The 23,254-nt window shown below is 47.7% G+C and overlaps 1 protein-coding gene and 1 long non-coding RNA gene across 2 annotated transcripts in view; one reads left to right on the forward strand and one right to left on the reverse strand.

Annotated features, from left to right (window-relative positions):
• Window positions 1–23,254, reverse strand: part of Col4a2 (collagen type IV alpha 2 chain) — a 131,278-nt gene that overhangs the window by 99,907 nt on the left and 8,117 nt on the right. The gene's annotated exons all lie outside the window — the stretch shown is intronic.
• On the forward strand, window positions 4,373–5,694 carry LOC150056683 (uncharacterized). Its single transcript, XR_016537082.1, has 3 exons — window positions 4,373–4,455; window positions 4,692–4,909; window positions 5,415–5,694. It is a non-coding gene; the product is annotated as an uncharacterized LOC150056683 (long non-coding RNA).

The raw sequence follows: 23,254 nt of genomic DNA on the forward strand, positions 1-23,254 counted from the left end.
ACACACACACACACACACACACACACACAGAAGTCCACGCACAGCTGTTGCCACAGGAAAGCCTAAAAGCAGATGGTCCTTCATCGGGGACCTCCCTGGCGTGCTCAGCCCTCCATGCTTCTCAGAACCCCCATCTCCTAGAGTTCTACCCTTCCTCAGATCTCTGGTTCCTCCATTTTCAAAGTCTCCGTCCCTCCCAACTGAACACTTAACACAGCATTTTCCGGTGAGGTCAGAATGTTATGCGTTACCCGTGCTGAGGGTGAACACCTCAGGATTTGCGTCCTCCCCATCGACGTGCAGGAGCACTGTTCCCTGGGCCTGGAATGTTCTTTCACTCCACCACTCCATGTGTGCAGCCAGGACCTACCTCACCAGACACTCACACTGGAGTCAAGAAGGCCAGGCCCACACTGGCTGCACTTCTTGTCCCGCTCTGCCCTGGCCTCTCCTGCAGAATCACACAGAAACAAACAGGGCACCTAGAGAAGGGAGTGCCGGGGCGGCACGCTCCACGCCAACCCTGTCCCGTAAACCTAACAGCCCAGCTTAATAGACATGAGGAAAACACCCTACGGTTTGCAGGGCTTTAGTGCTGGTAGGGGGCTGTGGAAGCCATCAGTCACCACATCTCTGACAGCAGGGGCAACAGGCCCAAAGCTGGGGACCAAACGACAACAAGCACATCTAGAACGCACACCTGGCCAAGGCAGGGGGCTGGGACTTGGCGTCTACCTGACAGGATCTTAGTTTGCTGTGTGCACCTGTGCAAGGCTGCTCCTCTGCAGCTCCTCTGTAACTCAGTGGCACAGACAGGGCACCTGGGAAGACATGGCCTAGTGTGGCAAAATTGTACACTAGCATCTTTCTCCTGTTTACAAGACCATCAGCCAGAAGGAGAAAGACTCAGTGTAACCACGAAGACAACTTCAGTGGTCTCTTCTCTTGTTTGTTGGCTATCTGTTCCATGCTGCTGTTCTCACTTTGAAAAAGAAGATAACTGACTCTAACAAAGGCTTTTTTGTTTTTGCCAGTCCTGGGGTTTGAACTCAGGGCTTGGCCACTGTCCTTGGACTTTCTCAAGGCTAGAGCTCTGCCACTTGAGCCACAGCACCACTTCTAGCTTTTATCTATTTATGTGGTACCAAGGAATTGAACCCCAGTCTTCATGCATGCTAGGCAAGCACTCTACTACTAGACCAAACTCCTGGCCTTGAAGAGTTTATAGTTTGTTTTGTTTTTTTTGCCAGTCCTGGACCTTGAATTCAGGGTTTGAGAGCTGTCCTTGGGATTTCTCAAGGCTAAAGGTCTACCACTTAGCCACAGCACCACTTCCAGCTTTTTCTACGAATGTGGTACTGAGGAATCAAACCCCAGTCTTCATGCATACTAGGCAAGCACTGTACCACGAGGCTATACTCCCAGCCCCCCAAAGACCTTTTTATGAAGGCCACTGCCATTTAGTCATTTTGCAGCTTTAGGGATGGGTCCTTCTCTCAAAGCTGAGGTGAAAGAGTCACAAGGAGACTTTAGCTTCCATGCCAGAGGCCACATGTGCAGTTACAACTAGAAAGGAACATTCAGTCCCACAGACTGAGAGTTTCACATGCTACGCTCGGTACAAATACCCTTAAATATTTATGAGCCATTCTGTGTATATGTTGCTCAGATGGTGAGACACAGTCTACTAGGACTCATTTTCAGGCATTACCTCACACCCTACCTACACTAAATTCTAATTATTTTTATGGCATGTCAGTTCTTGGTATTCTCTGGCAGGATATAAAATGTGTATGTTGTTAGTGTTGGCATATTAGTCTCAAGTAAATATTTAACATCGCTTGTGAGGAGGAGAGTGGATTCATTTCATTGAAGCTATTTACTAAAAGTTTTTGCTGGAGTTCTTCCTTCCTCCACTATGCTAAGTTGGGGGAGATATCTGAGAGGAATAGAATGAAAGAAATCTAGTGGTACCTTTTGGTAATACAAAAAGATTTCTGTTCCGGGTGAAGACTGGTCCAGGCAAGGAAGGTGCTGGTTTGTATTGGCACGCCAAGAGCGGCTGGAGACCTGCCCAGGCAGGCTCTGCTCTTAACCGGGGGGCAGTCACATCTTCACCAACTTGACCCTCACTGTCACAGGCACGCCACCACCCCAGCCTCTGACACACTATCGGGCCTGGCTTCTGGGCTAGAATTGATGACTTTCTGTACATACTCTGTCACGTTACTCATCCAGCAGCTTTCACAAGGTGCATACGTATGCACGCACACATGAGCCGTGGCGGAGGATTCCTTTGCTGTGACCTCACACTTAGCAGCCCATGACACTGGATGGTCTGGGGAGGTTTCTACAGCTGTGTTGTGTGGCTGACCCACTGGCTGATAACCCAGTTGTCTACTCTGGCCTCCGCTTCCCTGCAGACTGCCCCTCTCTCCCTCTCTCCCCCTCTCCCTCTCTTACACACACACACACACACACACACACACACACACACACACACACACACACACACACACACACACATACACAGACCTGGCTCATGAACACAGTGACTCCAGCCTTTTTGCTGGTCAGGCCTCTTGAGCCTCTGGCTCAGGTTGGCTTTCCTGCCCTCCATGGAGTACCCAACTGTTATACATCCCACTGCAAGGCCACTGGTAGTCAGCCCTATAAGAGGCCATGAGTGGAAGGGGCCATGCTTGGGAAGGGGCTGCCTTGGCTCAAACCCAGCACTGCAACTAAATCACCTGCAAGTCCTTGGACATCCTCATTTAGAGAGCAGGCAGAGCGGGGAGCTGGTGGCTCACGCCGTAAGCCTAGTGATTTGGGAGGTGGAGATCTAAAAGATCATGGTTTGAGTCCAGCCTGGGTGTAAAGTTGATGAGCTCTGAGTGTGGTGGCACAGGCCTGTCACCCTTGTTGGGTGGGTAATATAACTAAGAAGACTGTAGTCAAGTCTCAACAGTGTGCGAGGCCCTACCACAAAAAAATAACCAGCACAAAAAGCTGGAGGTGTAACACGCTCAAGTAGTAGAGCACCTGTCTCACAAGCATGACGCCCTGAGTTCAAACCCTAGAGCAGCCAGAGCAAGAGAAAAAGGGGAGTAGTGTCTACCCTCCCACTTCCAGGGCAGTAGCTTGGTTGCCAGGACGGAGCCATGGTGGAGCCATGGTAGAGCCAGGGGGCGGGGCTGGCTCCAGTGAGAAGAGCTTGCTGGGCAAATGTTGTTCTTTATTTCTGAGAGCCAGGAGAGTGGTCACAGCCCAGAGCTGGCCAGGCAACTGGAGCACCGTGTCCACTGTCCAGGGAATCTGTGCTCAAGGAGACACTGGAATTTAAGACTTTTATTCAAGAAGCACACATATAATACGCAGGAAAACCATAAACAGCTGGTAGAACTATCCTTGGAAAAGAAATAAAGTTCCATGGAGCGCTGATTCGTCTAGGGGAAGATTTTGAGAAAAAAGTTTTAGCATGCTAGTTCTTCCATGGTAAGCAGATTTTTTTTTTCCCCTCTTCTTATTTAAAAAAGACAAAACAAACAAAAAAAAACCCAGTGACTAATTGGTTTAGGCAGTTCAACTATGCTGAATCTTGGACTCAAGGTCAACCAGCCGGCCAGGGTCTCTTAGGGTCTGGGCCAGGACCCTTATTCTGTATCTGTTGCTATGAGTCGAAGACAAAAATGCATGAGTACCGCTAGAGCACGGGTTACTGAGGCCTGCCATTCCCTCTCCAAGCACCAAGGCCTGCAGTTCCTTCTGTGTATCAAATGCGCGCTTATCACATTACAAACAACTAACATGCTGAGATTATAAACATCCAAAGAGTGGACTTCCTCAAATATTTCAAGTGATGTCATCTGCGCCTTCTCTCACATCCGCTTTTATTATGCTCCTGTCCTTTCAAAACAGAGTCCTCGCCACAGCCCGACAAAGGCCGGGGAACTTGGGCAGCCTGGCTGTGGCCCACCTGGGAGTGAGGCAACACTGATAAAAGTACAAACACCTCCAGCCCGGAGGAAAAGCCCAGAGGAAAAGCACTGCATTGTGTTGCCAACAATCTGGAAGCCTTGCTGTTTCTCAGACAGGGTATTACTGAGTGGCCTCTAGCAAGGCCCACCGGTCTACATGTCTTCTAGAGAACATTCCAGAGAACCTGCAGAGAGTCAGGACTCCAAAGGCAAACAGGCAGGGCCCTGCCTGTGGGTGGAGACACAGAAAGGCTCCATAAGACATGTTCACAAAGGAGGCCCGGACCTAAGTTCCGGAGTCTCCATGGATTTGTGACTGCCCATTCTCTCTGCACAGAAGCTCACGCTTTCCCCGTGGAAAGGGAGCCCCCAGGCCTTTCTATGAATGTCTACCACTCAGTTCTTTGCAGTGCGCTCTTAGGGTTGTGGTTTAGTTTCACAGCCACAGAAAAGCCAAGATGCAAACATCTCAACTCTGGTGGGCTGTGAGGAAGCAGGGGATACAGAACTTCGGGGCAGGTGGTCTGTGGGAAGCCAGGGGTACAGAATTGGGTGGGGGTGTTGGCCAGCCAGAGTAGCTTATCAGACCATGCACTGTGATTCTGCGGCTTGGGCTCACTTGAGATGGGGGTTGGGGTGGCAGGCAGGGTGCAGGTCCAGCTGAAGCCTCGCCAGCCTCCCGACTGTGGGATGATGACTCACCCCTTCCTCCAGCCCATGCCCTGCTACACCCTGCAAAGAAGCAGAGAGCCTCAGCTCCTCCACTCTGCAGACACCACCAGACCCTGACGGGAGGGAGCCGGCTCCTTTCACAGACAACCCCTCCCCTTGGCCTGCAAGTCGCCCACAAGTACTAGCACTGCAGGAAGGGCTGGGGTCCTTTGAAGTCCCAGCATCCTAAGTCTCCCAACAGACACAGCCAGGGAGGCAGGGTGAGCGAAGGAAGAGGTGGAGGAGAGGTGGTGATGGAGATAGGGAAGGTCTTCCAGATGCTCCTGCCACATGGCTTTTAGCCGACCGTACAATTGGGTACAGTGCAGAGAGAGGGACCGGAGACCTTGTTAAGTATCCCGTTGCTTGACGCATCATGGGACCTCTGGTCCTGTCCCAGGAACCAGCCTGCGAAGGCTCAAGGAGGCCAGGCCAGACTGGGGGCCCGGCCCACCGTGACTCTAAGAGTGGCTGCATCGGTCTCTTCACTTCTCCCCCAGTCCCCTCTTCCTCCTTCTCCCCCTGCTCCCCCAGTCCTCCACACTCTCCTATGCCTTCTGAAGGAGACTGTTCTGGGATGGTGGCCAGCCCACTCGAGGACTGTGGGTTTAGTGCATTTAGATCACACTGAGTTGTGTCTGTACCCAGGCTGCCTGTGGCACGGGGTGACCCCAGGCCAGGGGTCCTCAGGCTTGGGAGCCCCTCACTGCCTGCCTCTGCTCTCAGCTCCCCAGGTCTCAGCCTCCCTGCTCCTATCCACATGAATGGCATCGTTGTTCCACAGGAGAGCCCCCAGAGGCCAGGAAACTTGATACATCATCGCTTCAGTTTACACAGCATCACCCAGAGTCACCCAGAGTCTACACTCAGTTTCTGGAATGTTTGCAAACAGCTTCAGACAACCTACACTTCAGCAGTCTTGATAAAGGTCAGCACCTGCAGACCCCAAGCTTCTCCCTTCAGCCAGCCTCTGTGGGGGTCCTGCCTGGTCCAGGGGCTGTCTACACACCAGGCCCAACACGCGATGACCCAGGTTCAAGCTCCAGAGTTCTAGAACTGGACAAGGCGGCTGTCTGAGTTGGTGCCAGGCATTGCCTGGCTCTGGCTCTTCTGCATTCCTTCCCAGAGTCTCAGGCTGCTGCAGGAAGAATATGTGGTGCCCGCGAGCGGACAAATCAGCATCCTTGGTCAGGGGCTGGAAGCGTAGCACCTGGGGTGTGCAAGATGACCCTGCAGATGTCATCGTGGGCCAGGCCCAGGAAGCAGGTGCTGCCCAGAGCTTAGCCAGAGTCCCCCAGCCTGCACGTGAGGACCCCGGAGCACCCTGTCTTAACATGTCCCGGGACGCCCAGAGGACAGGCCATCCCTCCAGGTCCTCTGTGATTTTTTTCCCATACATGGTAATTTTTCTCCTTCAAAGCAAGCAAACAAACAAAACCCCCTGCTTGATCCTCTCAGAAATCAGTACCTTCAACTTCCTCTGAGCTCTGTCTCATGCTCACCTCTGTCCTAACTAGCCTGTAACAAAGATCTAAGCAGATCCTGACTCTGCTGATTCACAGAACTAAAGCAGATTTAGAGCTGACAGCCCTTTCCTGGAATCATCTTCTTCCTTTTATGGGACATTCGACTTTCCTAAAAATCGTCCTGCAGATATTAAAAAAAAAAACCAAAATGAAACGAAACCAAACAAAAACCTAGCTTCTTATTCATGACCTTCTGGGGAGGCCAGACCTGGGGAGGGAGGGTAGAAAGGGGTAGGAGGGGGGAAACCACCAGATACTTTGACAGCACATTTCCTCAGGGTCCAGACAGCCAGGCCTTTCTTGCAAAACCCAGGCTGACAAAGTCAGGAAAACAATCCTATCTTCCCAGGAGGCAGAAAGAGCTGGCCTCCCTTGGTGCCTTTCCCACATCTCCAGCACAGTGTCCTTCTGGTCCCAAGCTCAAATTCTCAGCACAGAGCGGGGGGTTAGTCGAGTGGGTAGCTGGAAAGCCCAGGCCAGCTCCCTTTTCTGGAATGATCTAGAGTCTCAGCATGTTACTAACCCACACGGGCCTCTTTCCCCTCCTTTGTGAACACTGGCCTCAGGTCTCAGGACTGTGCCTCCTGGCCTCTCCCTCCCAGTCTCATCCCTTGTTTCTCCTGGCATTTTTGATCTCTTCACCACTCCCAATAGAAGATCCCCCCACCCCCCACCCCACCGCCCCGCTTCAGGTTCTCAGCATGACTGCTCACCCTGACTTGACAGTCCTTCCTCCCTTAAAGGGTGGTTTTGTCTAATTAGTAGAATTCAATAGAATACAAAATGCATGTGCAACTGCCGCACTCTGGGCTCATAAAATGAATTTAAAGATTAGTTTAGAGCCAGACACTGGTGGCTCAGGCCTATAATCCTAGCTACTCAGGAGGTTGTGGTTTGAGACCAGCCTCGTTAGAAAAGGTTATAGGACTATTATCTCCAGTTAGCTTCACAAATATGGAAATGTCACTGTGGCTGAAGTGGTAGAGCCCCAGGACACGGACATGGACACACACACACACACACACACACACACACACACACACACACAGAGTTCACACACATGGGCCAGTCTGTACGTGGGTCTAGATCCTGGTGCCTCACCAGTGAGATGCTGCACCTGGAGGCTTGGGTGTCATGCTGGTTACTTTCAAAGCATTTCTGCTCCATTGAACTGGGAAAGCATCGATGCTCTGCTTTGATAGCTGACCTGTGTGCCTCTCCCTGAGCTGTTTTGGAAGATGTGCTGGGGGCACAGACACACAGAGCAGAAGGGTGTAGACTCCCTGCACTACACATATGTGACGTGGAGCTCTGTGCTGCTGTTTTCAGGAAGCCACTCAGCCACTCAGGAGCAAGTTTTGGCCACACCAACGTTCAGGCCTTCCAAGGCGTCCAGGCTTTCTCTGGACCATCCTTTAAGCCTTCTAGCGCCACCTCTCCTGCCTCTGGCCCTTGTTCCTTTCCATTGTTGCGCCTTGTGCTCTGGGTCTCTTGGTTCCACCTGGCTGAGCTTCCAGATCTGGTACTGGAGGCCAGACAACTGTTTAGGTCTCTCGGTCACTCTGAGCTCCACCTCCCAACATGCATTCTTTCTGGTTAGGACAACTTATATGAAAGTTCACTTTGACAGTTCTGAAGGGCAGGATACCATTTCTTTTGCACTAATGTCAGGGTTTTCCAATCTGGGTGAAAAATGAGCATACTCTTGGATGCTTATAAAATGCTGGAATTTGGGCTGGGAGTTTGGCCTAGTGGTAGAGTGCTTGCCTAGCATGCAACGAAGACCCCAGTTTGATTCTGCAGTACCACATACATAGAAATAAGCCGGAAGTGGTGCTGAGGTTCAAGTGGCAGAGCTCTAGCCTTGAGAAAGCCGAAGGACAGTGCTCACGTCCTGAGCTCAAGTCCAGGACAGGCAAAAATAAATAAAAAGTGCTGGAATTCATGTTCCATTCCAAACTCAGAACAAGAAGGGCCAGGACCAGGCTTGCCACTGAGCCAAGAATGTAGGTATGCATCTCAGTGAACATTTATGATGTACCTCTGTATACAAATGCCAGTGAGGAACTACATACGAACTGTATGAATATGTACACACAGGCAAATGCATGCTGGGGCTCACATCCCCCATGTTTATCTCCAGACTATGGGGCACTTCACTTTTCATCAGTGCCAGCAGTTAGAGCCACACTTGGGACCTTGTACTGTGATCCACAGAGAAGCCAGCGTGGGAGTCACAGAGCTCTTGGCCAGAGCTGTCTGGGTTGTAAGCACTGTTTGAGTAATGCTGGCCCAACGCTCTGTGGGGTAGCTTGCCCAAAGCTTGAAACTGCCTCAGAGGGAGCAGAACACATCGTACTTTACTTTTTTCTTTTCTTTTTTGCGGGAAGCTTTGAGAAGGCAAGGTTTAAGAACCACAGTGCTTCAGGGGTGGGGATGGTACAGATGTTCCTCTAGGAACCCCTCCTGCAGACAGGAAGGCCCTGTCTTGTCCAGGAAAGAGAGAAGCTGTAGGTCTGTCCTCTGTTTCAGTGACACAGTCAACTTAGCCCATGGCTTCAGGGCTCAGAAACAAAGTTAGGAGATGCCAGCAGCTCTGATGAGCGAAGTTTCTGGGCCAGCATTGCCAGACTAGGCTCCAGAGTGCAATTTGGCTTAAGGACCCCATAAAAACCTGCTTGTTTGACTGCATTTCCATATTCAAGCCCCACTTTCTTATTCATCTGTTTTCATGAATAGTAGCATTATGCTGTACAGGCATTATATTTCCCTGCAAGTTCATCAAAGATATGCTATGCAAGAGAGACATACAATCAGACATATTATCAAAGAGAGGCATTAGAATATTTTCCAGGAAAGGAGGAAATGGTCAGCCCTGGATTTCTCTACATCACTGTGAGAGAGTGGTGGAGAGAAAATAAAACACAATAGCCTGGAGATATGAAAGCTAAATAAGAAAGAGGAAGACATAAACTCCAAAGCCCCCTGGGAATATGCACAGATATCAACAGCTCTAGGTGGAGGAGAGGCAAGAGACCCTGTAAAAGGGAAGGGAAGGGGGGACGGGCATGGGGCCATGTCTAACTTTGGTGAAGTTAGAATATTCCCAATGGACTCACGGTAACCTCTGAACCTCGTCTGCCATCCTCATTTCACTGACATGTTCTGAAGACAGCGTCAGTATATATCGCATCGTTCCAACCCCTTAGCAGAAGACCACATGGTTCATGGAGGCAGAGGCGGGAAAATCACAGGTGCCCTGGACATGGCCGGTGAGGATGCCTGGGCATCAGACCAGCAGCTTGGCGCTTGCTTTAGGCACCAAGTGGGTAACAATTCGTAGTTGCTTGCATCTGGTGACAAGGTAGGCTGCTTACAAAGGGTTAACTAAATGCAGCCCTCCTCCACCCCGTCTGCAGTGACTGACAAGAAAAGAAGTGCTCACAAAGTGATGTCACTTCTGATGCCAAGCATGGGAAATGGGGCTCCCAAGAATGCCTGCTGTACGCCCTAGCCCAGGGTCAGGGTCAGGCTGACTACATATCCCAAGTTCAGCTGTCCCGAGGCCCTGTGGGACACCCATGGAGGATTCCCTCCCCCCCCCCCCCCCCGCCCAGCCCCCCTGCTCCTCCCTCAGGAAATGCTGTAATTACATGTTTGGGTACTAACAAGGGGTGAGCACTAGGGCAAGACAGCCAGGGAGGGGGTCTGAGGGAATCTACTGCAACCACAAACTTCGCTCTCTGTACTTGGCATCCTAATCTGTAGGTTCAGGAAAGTATTGTTCTTACTTCTAGAATTATAGAAAGGTAACGAGGTCATAGGTACAAAACACTTATAACCCAGGGCCTAGGCAAAGATAAAACTTATCGTACAGGATAAAACTCTGATTATTTATAATCATAACCGTACAGAGAAGCAGACGGAACTTGTGGGCTATAATAAAGGCTCCAAACCATGACAAAGACATTCAGGCACAGAGGGCCTCTTCTCAAAGGGGCCAGACACAGGTGGAGACAGGACCCAGCCTGTGGCCATTGCTGCTGGGGTGGGGGTGGGGGTTGCTGCAGCTCATGGGGCTTCTTTGGCATCATCTCAGTCGTAACTCCAAAAATACGAGTGATATAGGAACTGTCCCATGAGGGTAAGTAGAGTCTGAGCTGTTGAGGGTGGGGGGGTCTGTTAGCACAACTCTCTGCTCCCTGGGGGTTCTGGGGCTGTGAATGCACCCCCAATATCTACAGCAGTCTCTGGAGGTTGAGGCAGCTATGGCAGGTGCCCCCCTTGGCTCTGTTCCATGGAGGCCTTGACCCTACAGAGCTGCACAGACAGGACTCTGCCCTGTCTCTCAATATGGAAATCTCTGTGGTGAGTAAAATGGGAAAAGAAGATTTGGGTCACCTTCGATCTTCCGTGTCACCTTGCTCCTACCCCTCCCCTGAGGACGTGTCTCTAGAAACTAAAAGTCCATCGCATTAATTGTGGAGTTCGTTATAACTGTGTCTGTGCCAACAGCCATGGCTTGGCCTGGTATTTTGTCTTTGTTCTTTTCTCTCTTTTCAAAAATATTTCCTTTATTTCCTTCCTTCCTTCCCTCCCTCCCTTCTTGTCTGATCACTCACTCACTGGTTACTTGCTCGCTTTTCCCCTACTGGGGCTCACACTCAGGGTTTGGGTGCTATTTGCTCTCAAGGCTAGCTTCTACCACTTGAGCCACACTCCACTTCCAGGTTTTTGCTGGCTAACTGGAGATAGGAGTCCTACAGACTTTCCTGTCTGTAATCCTCAGACCTCAGCCTCACGAGTGGCCAGGATTACAGGTGTGAGCCGCTGTGCCTGGCCCAAGTCCAGCATTTTGAAACTGGTCTTTGCAGAATGGTGAGAGCATTGAGATCATTCTAGAAGAAAATAATAGCAGTAAGTTTCCTTTTTAAAAAAAAACGCTGCACAACAAGAATGACTATTATGAATCCCAAGAGAATTGGATACACTGGGTTTGTTTCGACAGTGTTTCACAGGTGGCCGTTTCAGGAGGGGTTCAGGAGGGTGGCTGTTAGACAGCACGAGGGATGTGGAGGGGAAGGCTCCTTAAAGCCCCAGGTCTGATTACTAAGCTATTTTGAGAGGAATCAGTCAGCCCAAAGAGGTCAAAGCAGGCAACTGGCTGCCAGGGCCGGTACAAAACTCTTGGTAATGGCTGTGTTGGGAACTAATTGCTCTTAGCAGAAGCAGCTAGCAGGCCACCCTCCAGTCTAGGGAAAAGGCCAAAGCCAAGTGCCTTGTATGGCAGAGCCGCCTGGACAGGCACCAGGCCCCTTGGGTGTCACAGCTCAGAGAAGCATTTCTGGAGGGGAGGACACTTGGCAAAACAAATCTGAGCTCTTTGCTTTGAACCACAGGAGAATCCCAGAAGCCGTGGCCTGGGGAGCTTTCACCCAAATGCTTACGAGCAAGCATCTGGTGTTTCAATGGATCTCAGGGGATTTGTCCCAATTGAAGTGACATCCCAGCCAAGAGGACCTGGCTCTGGGCACTGCCCCCCCTCCCCAGCTCATTCCGTCCCACCACCCACCTACACAAGGAAGCCACAAAGTATAAAACCCTGGGACAGTGGTATCTTTCCACACTCACCCTGAAACCTTACCCACTTCTAATCGCTGACATGTCAGTTGTCTGCCTAGTGACCGTTATAATACTGAAAATTCCTTTATTTAGCTGGCTTGAGATGAAGTCATGCAGCTCTAAGGGTAACTTACAAAATAGAACCAAGTTCCATTCTCAGTTAAAGGGGCCGCAGAAAGTCTGAAAGTCTTTATTATGTATCCCGTTTCATTAGAATATGGCCACTGCTTCCAAATCCGAAAGAACAAATAAAGAGCACAAAGGGCAGGATGCACAGTGTCAGTTTGGCATCCACACACACTCTGGCTCTGCCACATCATAAAGATGACAAGCTGGCTTCCTGATTCTGAGTGACACGGATGACCATCCACTCACGGTGGGGTGTGCATGCTTTGCTGGGTGCACGGAGGCCAGGCCAGAGCTCCCCAGGCAGGTCACTGCCTCTGTCCCCTTCCCTTCTTCATGCATCTCAAGCACAGTACTGTCAGGCTGTCCCTTGTCCTTCTGCGCCCAGAAAGCTCTTGTGTCTTTCCCAAAGTGATTGAGAATATCCAATGGAGGGTCCACAGAATATGTCATACTGAGCTCGGAGAACCAGGAATAACAAGCTCAGGACAAACCCTGTGAGAAAAAGAGGGTAAGGACTTAAACACCAGCTCTGCTCACCAGCGCTTCCAAGCCAGAGGCATGTGGCATGCCATGTTTTTTCGGTCTCTGATTTTAAGCAACCCAAAGTCCTGATTGATGGCACACTCGTTCTTGGGATGTTGATCAAAGTGATGGTGGCAGCTGGGTGTTTTCTAGTTTTAGAGGTGTGCTATTAATGTCAGTGCAACTGGTGGCTTCTTACGTTCTGTATGTCTTTGAAAATATTTGCATTGAAAAAAAAGCAAATACCCCTGCAGTTGAAGTAATAATTTATAATTTCCATTGGTGACTTCTGCATTTTATTCAGATTAGCCTCTTATTTCTTCATACGGTTCCACGCTGCACACACATTGTGCCAAAATAGGAGAATTAATTTCGGTTTTAACATGGGACGAATGAAGTTTGTTCTATAATGTGTTTCACCCAGATCTAGGAGTTGGTTCATGGAATGTTCTAGTCACCATTTCCCAAACAAGCCTTTAAAAATAGGCAATCATGTAATTTACTCCAAGAGTGATCTAATACATTAACTAATCTAATTAGTGAAATTACATGAGGGCATTCATTATTAAGCTAATATGGCCTTATGCTTGGTGTCTTGGTACGGGGCCCTGGCCACTGGCTGAAGTGGAATTCCATGCCTCTCTTCTCTCAAGACAGGTTAGGACTAGTTGATCTTTAAGTCCAACATAGCTGTGAGATTTTATATCTAGGTTAACCTTTCACAAAAGAATGCTCTTATATGTCTGTGACATCAATTTCTTTTCAAAGTCCAGGTTTCCTATTTCATGAAAGGAAAGAAAGAACTAGAGGAAGATGGTAAGCACTTTCTAGAGAAAAATACATTTCAGTGAACCATGGCTGCTTCTGTTAACAATGAAGTAGATTAGCATGAGTTTACTCTTCTTCAATGTCAAGCTAGAATAAAATATTTTTTTTCCTATTTTGCTTATAGAAAAATTAGATGAAACAGGAAAAAAAAAACACTAGACTTGATACTGGAGGAATAGAGTTTTACTACTTTCATGTGTGTATGTATGGTACTGGGACTCTAACCCAGTTAGACTGGTTAACAAATGTTTTGCCACTTAACTACATCCCCAGCCAAGTTTTACTAATTTTTCAACAACTAACTCAATAGTCTAGCTAAAAAGTTATTGTCTGCTGCCAGGCGCTGGTGGCTCATGCCTGTAATCCCTGCTACTCAGAAGGCTGAGATCTGAGAATCATAGTTCAATACCAGTCTGTGCAGAAAAGTCCAAGAGACTCTTATCTCCAACTAACCACCAAAAAGCTAGAAGTGGAGCTGTGGCTCAAGTGGTATACTGTTCAGTCACTGTCACTTAGGCTCTTTCAGAAGTGTTTTGGAAGCACTGAGAGATCTGTTTTAAGCAGGTTAACAACATTCTTGATTAACTTTTCAGGCCATTAACTCAAGACTCCTTCTTGCCTATAGCTGGCCAAAGTCAAAGTTCTAACTATTAAGTTTAGATTAATAGGGCTTATAGAGTATGATTTTGACCTTATATTTCTTTTCATAATCTATAAATCCTGACTATACCTTATAAAGAAAATTTCAAGAAACTATGATTAAAATCTATTCAGACTTTCCCCAACATATTGTGTGCATAGTCAAGAAATTACAGAGTTATATGGAACCAACCTAGATGTCCCTCAGTTGATGAGTGGATCAACAAGTTGTGGTATTTGTACACAATGGAATTCTATGCTGCTGTCAGAAAGAATGACATTGCCCCATTTGTTAGGAAATGGAAAGACTTAGAAAAAATCATATTAAGTGAAGTAAGCCAGACTCAAAGGAACTTAGGTTCAATGGTTTCCCTCATTCGTCATAATCAGTAGAAACCTTGGGCTCTACTAGCAGAGATTTGCAATAGAGCAAAATCTTGATACATAAGGACATATAATGTGAAGCTAATTGAAAGGACCTCCAGGATAGTGAAACAAAAGCCATATAATGAATGATTGTTGTCCTTAATGTACTATGTTGTCTCTCATCTCCTTTGCTGTCCCTTGGTTATCTCATATTGGTATAGTATCTTTGTTATCTGATATATTGAATTTATTTGTATTTGGATATTTGAAATTTGATAGGGAAGGGGGGAAAACCAAGATGGGTGGGGGGTGTGGGGGGGGAGGGAAATGGGTACCAAGACATGTGAAAGGGTATCAATGTATGTGAATTAATGCACCTTCTATCTGGCAAATATCATGTAACCCTTTTACTAATTACAATAAAAAAAAAACAAAAAAAAACAGAAAATAAAGAAGAAAAAAAAAGAAATTACAGAGTTATTGATGATCACCCTTTACAGTTACTTTGGTGGAAGTGGGGTTTGAACTCAGGGTCTTGCACTGGCTAGGCAGGCGCTCTACCCCTTGAGCCATGTTCCAGCCCCACACTTTGGTTTTAAGGACAAGTTCTGGAACTCAGCTCCGATTGAGGGCCTTCCTGATCATGAGAACAGCGTTGGTAGGGTCTGCTGTGACAAGGGCATTTTAACACCTCACTGACACTCACATATGAATTCCTCTCTTAAAACAACACAGGCCAATGACTTCAAGCTGAATTTCTTTGTTTTTCATTCCAGTGCCCACCCTTGCCCTCTTCACTGTAGAGAGACATGTACTTAAAAGCTACCGGAATGACTGGAGAGGGGCATCCCCCCTTGCCTTGGAGTGCTCCTTCCCCAGGAGGCCTGGCACGGGCAGCTGGCTTTTTTCGTGGCTGGTCAGCCATGTGAGGAGTCTGTCTTCAGTGCCCAGGGTGGGCAGACTGTGTTGAGGATGGCTGGGGGAGGGGCAAGCAAGGCAGAGTACAGCACTGAGGGGGGGCGTTGAGCTGGGCACAGGGCGCAGGTGACTGGCCCTGTGAACACTGCCAGAACCGCGGGAGAGGAGCGTACACAGAGCAAGGCACATACATGTACGGCGAGCGCTAGCCTCTTATCTAACCACAACCAGTGCTTTTTGGGCAGACCTGACTTATGAGCTGCCATTGGGAGCAAGACTGAGTCTGAGAGGCAACTCTACTCCAGCGAAGATAATGCCTTCTCTGGGCTGTTGCGGAGATCTGCCTGACTGTTGGGTTAGAAATGAAAGTGTGAGCCAGGCACAGTGGCCAACTCCTGTGATCCTGGCTCCTCAGGAAACTGAGATCTGGGGAATCGCTGTTCAAAGCCAGCCTGGGCACTAAAGTCACACGAGGCTCTTATCTTCAATTAACCACCAGTAAACTGGAAATGGGGCTGTGGCTCAACAGGTAGGGTGGTAGCCTTGAGCTGAAGAGCTCAGGGACAGTGACCAGGCCCAGAGTTCAAGTCCCATGACTGGAGAAAGAAAGAAAGAAGGAAAGCAAGGAAGGAAGGAAGGAAGGAAGGAGGGAAGAAAAGGAAGGAAGGAAGGAAGGAAGGAAGGAAGGAAGGAAAGAAGGAAGGAAGGAAAGTATGATATGAATTGACTCCACCAGGCAGGATCTAAGAGAATGAAAATCACAGGTGAGGTAGCTGGATGGCAGGAGAGACACTGGGCAGAAAGTGAGCAGCTGGCAGTCCTCACTGCTGCTGAGGCTGTAGGGCTGTGAGAGTGGGCCAGGAAAAGCCTTGGCTCCCATGCCCACCAACCCAGGAAAGGCCTTCCCATGACAGCAGCAGATGGTGGAAAGACTGAAGAGCTTCTAGACCGACCAGCCAAGGCTGTGACTTAGGGAGCAGAGAGGCCAGGGTGGCTAGGGAAAATGATGGGAAGGTCAAAGGGCACTGGGTGGAAAGTTCTAGCCACCAGCACCTCTGGGAGTCAGTCACTCCATGCTGGGCCATTAAGTGCTTTCCATGTACCACAGAGCTAAAGTCTTTGAGGGACATGCTGCAGAAGGAGAAAGAAGTTTCCAGAATCTTGCCTGGGGAGATAACCATCGATGGCCAGAGCCCAATGAGAACCTTCACCTCTTGCAAGGAACATCTGCCAGTCCAGCAAGGCCTCCCCCTTATCCCACCCCGTTTAGACCGGGCAAAGCCAAGGGCCAATGTTGAGCTTTAGGGAGGGGCTGTGGCCAAGGGTTAAGAGGACCAGGAGGGGCAAGGAAGACACCCACAGACCAGTAATGGAGAGGCTGGGGCAGGAGCTTTCTCGGATCCCAGACCTCCACTGCGGTCAGCTCTCCCACGGGTGTCCCTGGAGACAGGCATGGACCCGAGGAGGCTGTCGGTGCAGACAGTCAATGCAGAGCGGATTAACACTAGAACTAATCAAGTTTCATGGGGGAGGAGAGGGGTGGGAGGAGCTGGTGTTAGATTTGCTTCCAAAGGATGGGCTTTTCATGTATATTCCTCTCCTAATGAACTCATCTAACCTCTTCACGGGTTCTAAGCAGTTACTGAAGACCACAGGGGCTTCTGGTTCATCTCTGTTGGCACTCCTGGCCTAACCTTTGTTAAAAGGATGGGTTAAGGCTGATGGCCTACAAAGGCTCGTGTTTTCATAGAATAAGCCAGTTGTTGTTCTCCTCGTTCTTGGTCCTCTAGCCAAAGCTGGGGGCTGCGCTTGCTTACTGAGTGACCTGCCTGGGGCTCGGTCTCACTTTTGCAAAGAAAGGAATTCCTCAGCTGTCCCAGAGAACAGCAGAGAAAACCGTCCTTACAGCCTGGCGCTCCAGCCCTTGCCTGTAGGCCCGCAAGCTGGCCTGTTCAACCAGAAGACTGGCGCTGGCCCAGAGTGTGGATGCCAATGGAGGCTGCACAAACCTTGGCAGCTGGACTGCCTTCAAGGCTTGCTTTTCACACTGGGTCCATGGACCACAGCGTACTGTCACCCAGGAGTGTCAGAGACGCTCTCTCTGCCCCAGAACAGGGTTTACTGGCATGCTGAAGTTCTCCACAGCGTGCTGGAACCCTGTCATCTGACCTGTGTCTAGTTTGCTTTCTGAGCATCCAGTGTGGGAGCTGTCAGCTCTTGTGAGGACTCAGTTTCCCTGTTTGTCAGGGTTCCCACTGATAGGAGGAAGAGTTTCCTGTCAGCTCTTGTGTGGACTCAGTTTCCTGCTAATAGGAGGAAGAGTTTCTCAGCCAAGCCCCTCCTCTGGTGGTCTGCAGGACTGGCCTTGGGAGGGAGTTCAGGTTCTGTACTGCGCGGTCAGCCTGGGACATCGTTCTCCTGTCCACATCCTCACCCCTCATGACCATGAGGCTGAGTTTCCGGAAGCAAAACGGAGGCCTCTGGCCAAGCTCTGTGACCCCAGAGTCCAGTGCAGTCCAGAATGCTCACTGGCCAAGCGCCTGCTTCCCTCTGGGTTTGGGCTCAAGGAGAGAAATATATGCTATTAAGTGGAAATACTTTGGCACTCTGTCTTGCAGTTAAAGCATAGTTTACCTTAGTTTGACTTCACAGAGAAGCCAATGTCTATCTATCCCAGGAGTTCTGAACATGGCAATTCAAACCAGGTGGAGCCACTGGGAGAAGAATTTATCTTGGGTTGACTTTAAGGGTACATTTTTGAGGCCTGTGCCTTTGGCACTAAGCACATTGATTTGTGCTCTGACTCTACACAAAAAAGTCCCAAGCCCCTTACTTCAGTTCTGCCCAGGACTCTTCTCCTGGCACCTTCTGCCCATCAGACCCAAGTCTCTGAGCCAGATGTGGACTGGGGCCGAGGCGTCTGTGTGTGCCTGCCCCCTGGAGCCCCTCATGGAACCACACTGCCATATGAGGAGGCCTCCGTCCTCTGCTCTGCTTCCTTTCCTCTGCCTGGCCTCCTTTCCAGGCAGCCGCAACAGAAGCCACCGCTGAGCCATCCCTGCAGCCTTCGTGGCCCAGGACCGGTGCCCTCAGCAAAGCCTAATTTCTCACCACACACTCAGTCTCCGAGATTCACAATGCAGGAAACTGAGACACACCAAGATAGCCGTCTTAGAAGGAAGCAAATTGCAAACTGGCAAAAAGAAAAGTGAGCACTTTAAGACTGTTTTGGAGATGCACTTTTTCTTTAGTGTGGCAGACAAGTTTTCCCAGCAGTGAAGGGTGCCCCAGGCCCTTGTTTCCCAGTTACCATCACAACTCTGTGTTTCTCATTGTCAGAAGGCATGCTGCTGCAGACCATCTTTTGCTGGGTTGAAGGGCTACATTCTGTTCAACACAAATGCGTAATAATTTGCCTCTTTGGAAGGAAGTGCTGAAGCTTGTTTGCAGAGAGGCCATTTTCTTCTCTCTTTGCAACACTAGTTTTTGCAGAATAACAACGTGAGCAACTTTGTGAGCAGATGAGTTTGATCCAGCTAAGTACTGACGGCTCACATTTGTAATCCTGGTCTCAGGAGGCTGAGATCTGAGGCCATGGTTTGGAGCCAGCCTGTACAGGAACATCTATGAGACTCTTATCTCCAATAAATCAGCAAAATGCCAGAAGGGGAGCTGAGACTCAAATGGCAAAATGTATGAAAAAGGTAAGGGACAATGCATAGCCCCTGAGAGTTTAAGCCGCACATACATGCAAGTTCAATCCACTGATTTTGATTTTCAGATTTTGTATATATGTTAGAATCTATATTGTATACATTATTTATTATGAATGTCTATAGTTTCATAGTGCTTCACTTTAATTTTCTGACGAGTAAACCACTATGTATCACATTAAACAATTTTTAAAATATCAACTATCTTTGTGGGGGGGGAGGGGGAGGGAGAGGGAGAGGGAGCGTTATGGAGCTTGAAATCAAGGCCTGGGCACTGTTCTTGATCGTCTTTGGTTAAGGCTAGAAATCTGTCATAGCTTATTGGTAGTTACTTAGAGGGCTTTCCTGCTCCTGCTGGCATCTAACTGTGATCCTCAAATCTTAGATTCCTGAATAGCTAAGATTATAGGCATGAACTAACTGTCTTTGTCTTAGTGTGCAGTCTGGAAAACATCTGACATTAATTACAATCTAGGGTTTAGAAATCATGGTTGCACAGCAATCTCCACTGTGCCTGAGTCTACCTCTTCTTCTTTCAGCTGTGGTATATTTCTCAAGGTTCATGCTACTATCTTTAATACCATTTGATGGAGGACTTTTCATACATTCATAATGGATACATCAGATAAAGAAATACAACAATGTGCCAAAGTAGCAGGACATAAGATCAACCCATAAAATCAGTACATTTGTATAAAACAATGAGAGAAAAATCAGGAAAAAATTCCATTTGCCTCAAAAAAACCCCACACAAAACATTGACTAACCCAACCTAGCCAAGAAAGACAAGGACTTCAGCAATGAAAACTTTGAAGGAAAAGACGGAAAAAGATACCAGGAAGTGGAAAGCACTTCCATGTTTAGGATTCAGCAGGATTAATATCATTAAAAGGCAATCTGTAAATTCAGTGCAATACCCATCAAAATCCCATGTGTCAAAGAGATTGAGGAAATAACCATCAAATTCCTATGGAACCACAAAAGGCCCATATATCCAAAGCCTCTACTGAGCTATAGTCACAAAAACAGTCTGTTGCCAGTACAAAACCAGTCCTAAAGACCAAGGACAGAACAGAAGACCTAGAAACAAATTTTCAGATATCTCAGCCAGCTACTATTTGGTATGTATATCTACAGGGGCAAATATCCACATAAAAGAACCTCTTCAACAGATAGTGTTGGGAAAACTGGACATCCATACACAGATGACTGCAATGGGATCCTGTCCGTCACCTTGTACTAATGTCAATTAAAAATGGATCAGGGACCTCGATATAAGACTTGAAACTACTACAAGAAGTAGGAGGAACACTAGAAATTACTGGCATAGGAAGAAACTTCCTGAATTTGAATTCTAGGTGCTCAGCAAATAGGAGAGAAAACAAAAGTGATAGATGCTGAAACGTTTTCAGCTTGATGCTAAAAAGTTTCTTGATAGCAAAAGGCATAATTACTAAGCTACAAAGCCTCCAGAATAGATCTTTGCTAGCTATACCTCTGAATATATACAGACGCATACATGTATGTACGTATGTCTCCAAAATACACAAGGGGCCCAAAAACTAAATCCCCAAGGAATCAATAATCAAATTAACAAATGGATTAAGACACTAAACAGAGACCTCCCCAAAGAGGTAAGAGTGGCCAACAAATACATCAAGAAATATTCAACATCTCTGACTATTAAGGAAATGTAGATTAAAATAATACTTAGATTCTATCTCATCCCAGTAAGGCTGGCCAGAATGCAGAATACCAACAAAAAAAATGCTGGCAAGGAAAGAAACCCTAACACACTGCTGGTGAATATAAATTAGTACAACCATAGTATGGAGATTCTAAAAAAAATTAAACACAGAATTCCCTATAATCCAGGAATACCACTCTTGGTCATCTATTCCAAAGATGACAAGTTAGGATATGGCAAAGACATCCATGCTCATTACTGCACTATTTACCATGGCCAACTGATGGAAACCGCACAGATGCCCTATGTTATGCCAAGTGAAGTCAGGCCCCAAGAGACTAGGATGCATGTTCTCTCTCCCATGTGGAAGTATACAAGTGCATACAAAGGCATATGCAGGGGTCAAAAGCATATACTCACAAATTGACTAAAGCTTGGTTTACATAGGGAGGATTCTGATGGGGTAATTCCTTTGAACAAGTCACTTACACTTTGACAAAATGAATACCAGGAAGCTGGAATGTGCACCATCAGGAGGGGGTGAGGTAGAGGAAAGGGTGGGCAAACACTGCCAGGATTTTCACAGTTCGCATGTGAAAATGGACCCAGGAGATTTGAGGGGAAGGTGGGGCTGGAGAGAGGGGGAGACTGCGGAAGGATACTGATCACCACGCATTGTTCCCACACACGGATGTGTTGAATCGAATCCCTTCTAACAACTGAAGATCACTGAAAATTTGAAGGAAGGTGTCAAGGTTTTGGTTGTCATTGCCATTCCACTAACTAATCTGAGCATATTTCCAGAAATAGGGTGAAAATTTATGTTGAAAATAAAATGCTTTTAAAAGCATATAAAGGAAAAAAGATGTGAGAGCCACATAGCTTACAAATGTATAGGAATACTACTCAGCCTTTAAAGGGACGAGAACTCTACGACAGGATAGTACCAATGATGAACCAGAGGGTATTGTGATCAATGGAACAGGATAGGTTCCAAAGGACAAATACCGTATCATTTCACTTATGTGAGGTCCAGGATGGGGTCAAATTCACAGGGAAGGAAAGCAGAACAGATTACCAGAGCTGGGAGTGTGGCGGTGGCTGTTTAGTGTGTAGGGGTTGGTTGTTGGGGGGAATGTACTTGACACTCTTTACCTGTGACTTACAAATGGTTAAGATGGGTCAGGTACAAGTGGCTCATTTCTGTAATCCTAGCTACTCAAGAAGCTGAGATCTGTGGATTACAGTTCAAAGCGAGTCCAGAAAGGAAATTCCATGAGACCCTTACATCCAAGTAACCACCAAAAAGCCGGAAGTGGAGACGGAGCTCAAGTGGTAGAGTGCTAGTCTTGAGCAAAATAAGCTCAGGGACAACATCCAGGCCCTGAGTTCAAGCCCAAACCCAGCACACATGCAAATAAAAGGGGAAAAAAAGAAGTCCACCAGATGTGTATTACGTGTACATACAAGGTCGGAGGTGAGGCTGGTAAGACTTTCTAGGTCAACCAGCATGGTGGATTAGGCATGTGATATCTCAATTGAGAGTCTGAAGTTTACTTTTTACCAAATTTCAACAAAGAAAGAATTTGCAAAGGATGAAGCAAGGCCTGGGGTTTTAAAAAAAATGAACACTTTTTTTTTTTTAACATTAGAGTAATCCTGAATTCTTAAGTTAGACCCAGTAAGAAGTAAGGGCCACTGAGAGAGTAGAAATGCCCTGTGAGGAACAGCCGTAGTCTTTGTCTTTTGTCCCAACTCCACTGAGGGACGAGGGCTGTGGGAAGAATACTTTTAAAGGTTGCTATGAAAGGAGGGATGGATCACCCTTGTAAACCCCCAGTAGGCTGAGCTTCAGGTCACACTTCAAAGACAGCTGGTTCAAGAAGACCCTCGAGAGTCTTATCTCCAAATAGCTTTCAAAAATCCAGAAGTGGAGGTATTCAAGTGGCAGAGCACCAGTCTTGAGAGAAAAAGCTAAAGGAGAATACTCAGTACCTGAGGTCAAGCCTGTGTACTGGCGCACGTGCACAAATTAACAGCGTCTCCCTGTCTCTTTGTCTATCTATCCAATGTCTTTCATCTGCCTGCCTGCCTGCCTGCCTGCCTGCCTGCCTGCCTGCCTGCCTGCCTATCTATCTATCTATCTATCTATCTATCTATCTATCTATCTATCTATCTATCTATCTGCCTATCTATCTGCCTATCTACCTATCTATCCAATGTCTTTCCTCTATCTGCCTGCCTATCTATCTATCTATCTATCTATCTATCATCTATCCAGTGTCTTTTGCCTTTTGAACACTTTTTTCTTTTGAGATGCTTCTTTAGTTTCTTTCTTCTTGGTTTTATACAAAACAGAGGCAGACACTCTCAGGGTTAGACTTCATCCGAGGGGAACTGAACTTCCCATCAGATTCTAATTCCAGTATTTCTAGAAAAGCTGCTTCTTTTTCTAGAACTTCTAGGCAGGACTCAATCCTATTCTTAATTGCTTATACCTTTTAAGTAAAGAATTTGCGGGATGTTTTTAAAAAAAAAAACAACCCAACAACTTCAAGAGCCAGCCAACATGAGTAATCTTCCTTCCTTCCCTCTCTGGAGCGAAATAGCTCATTA

Source organism: Megascapheus bottae, chromosome 11 (assembly GCF_031878675.1).
Source record: "Megascapheus bottae isolate mThoBot1 chromosome 11, mThoBot2.hap1, whole genome shotgun sequence".
Taxonomy (NCBI): domain Eukaryota; kingdom Metazoa; phylum Chordata; class Mammalia; order Rodentia; family Geomyidae; genus Megascapheus; species Megascapheus bottae.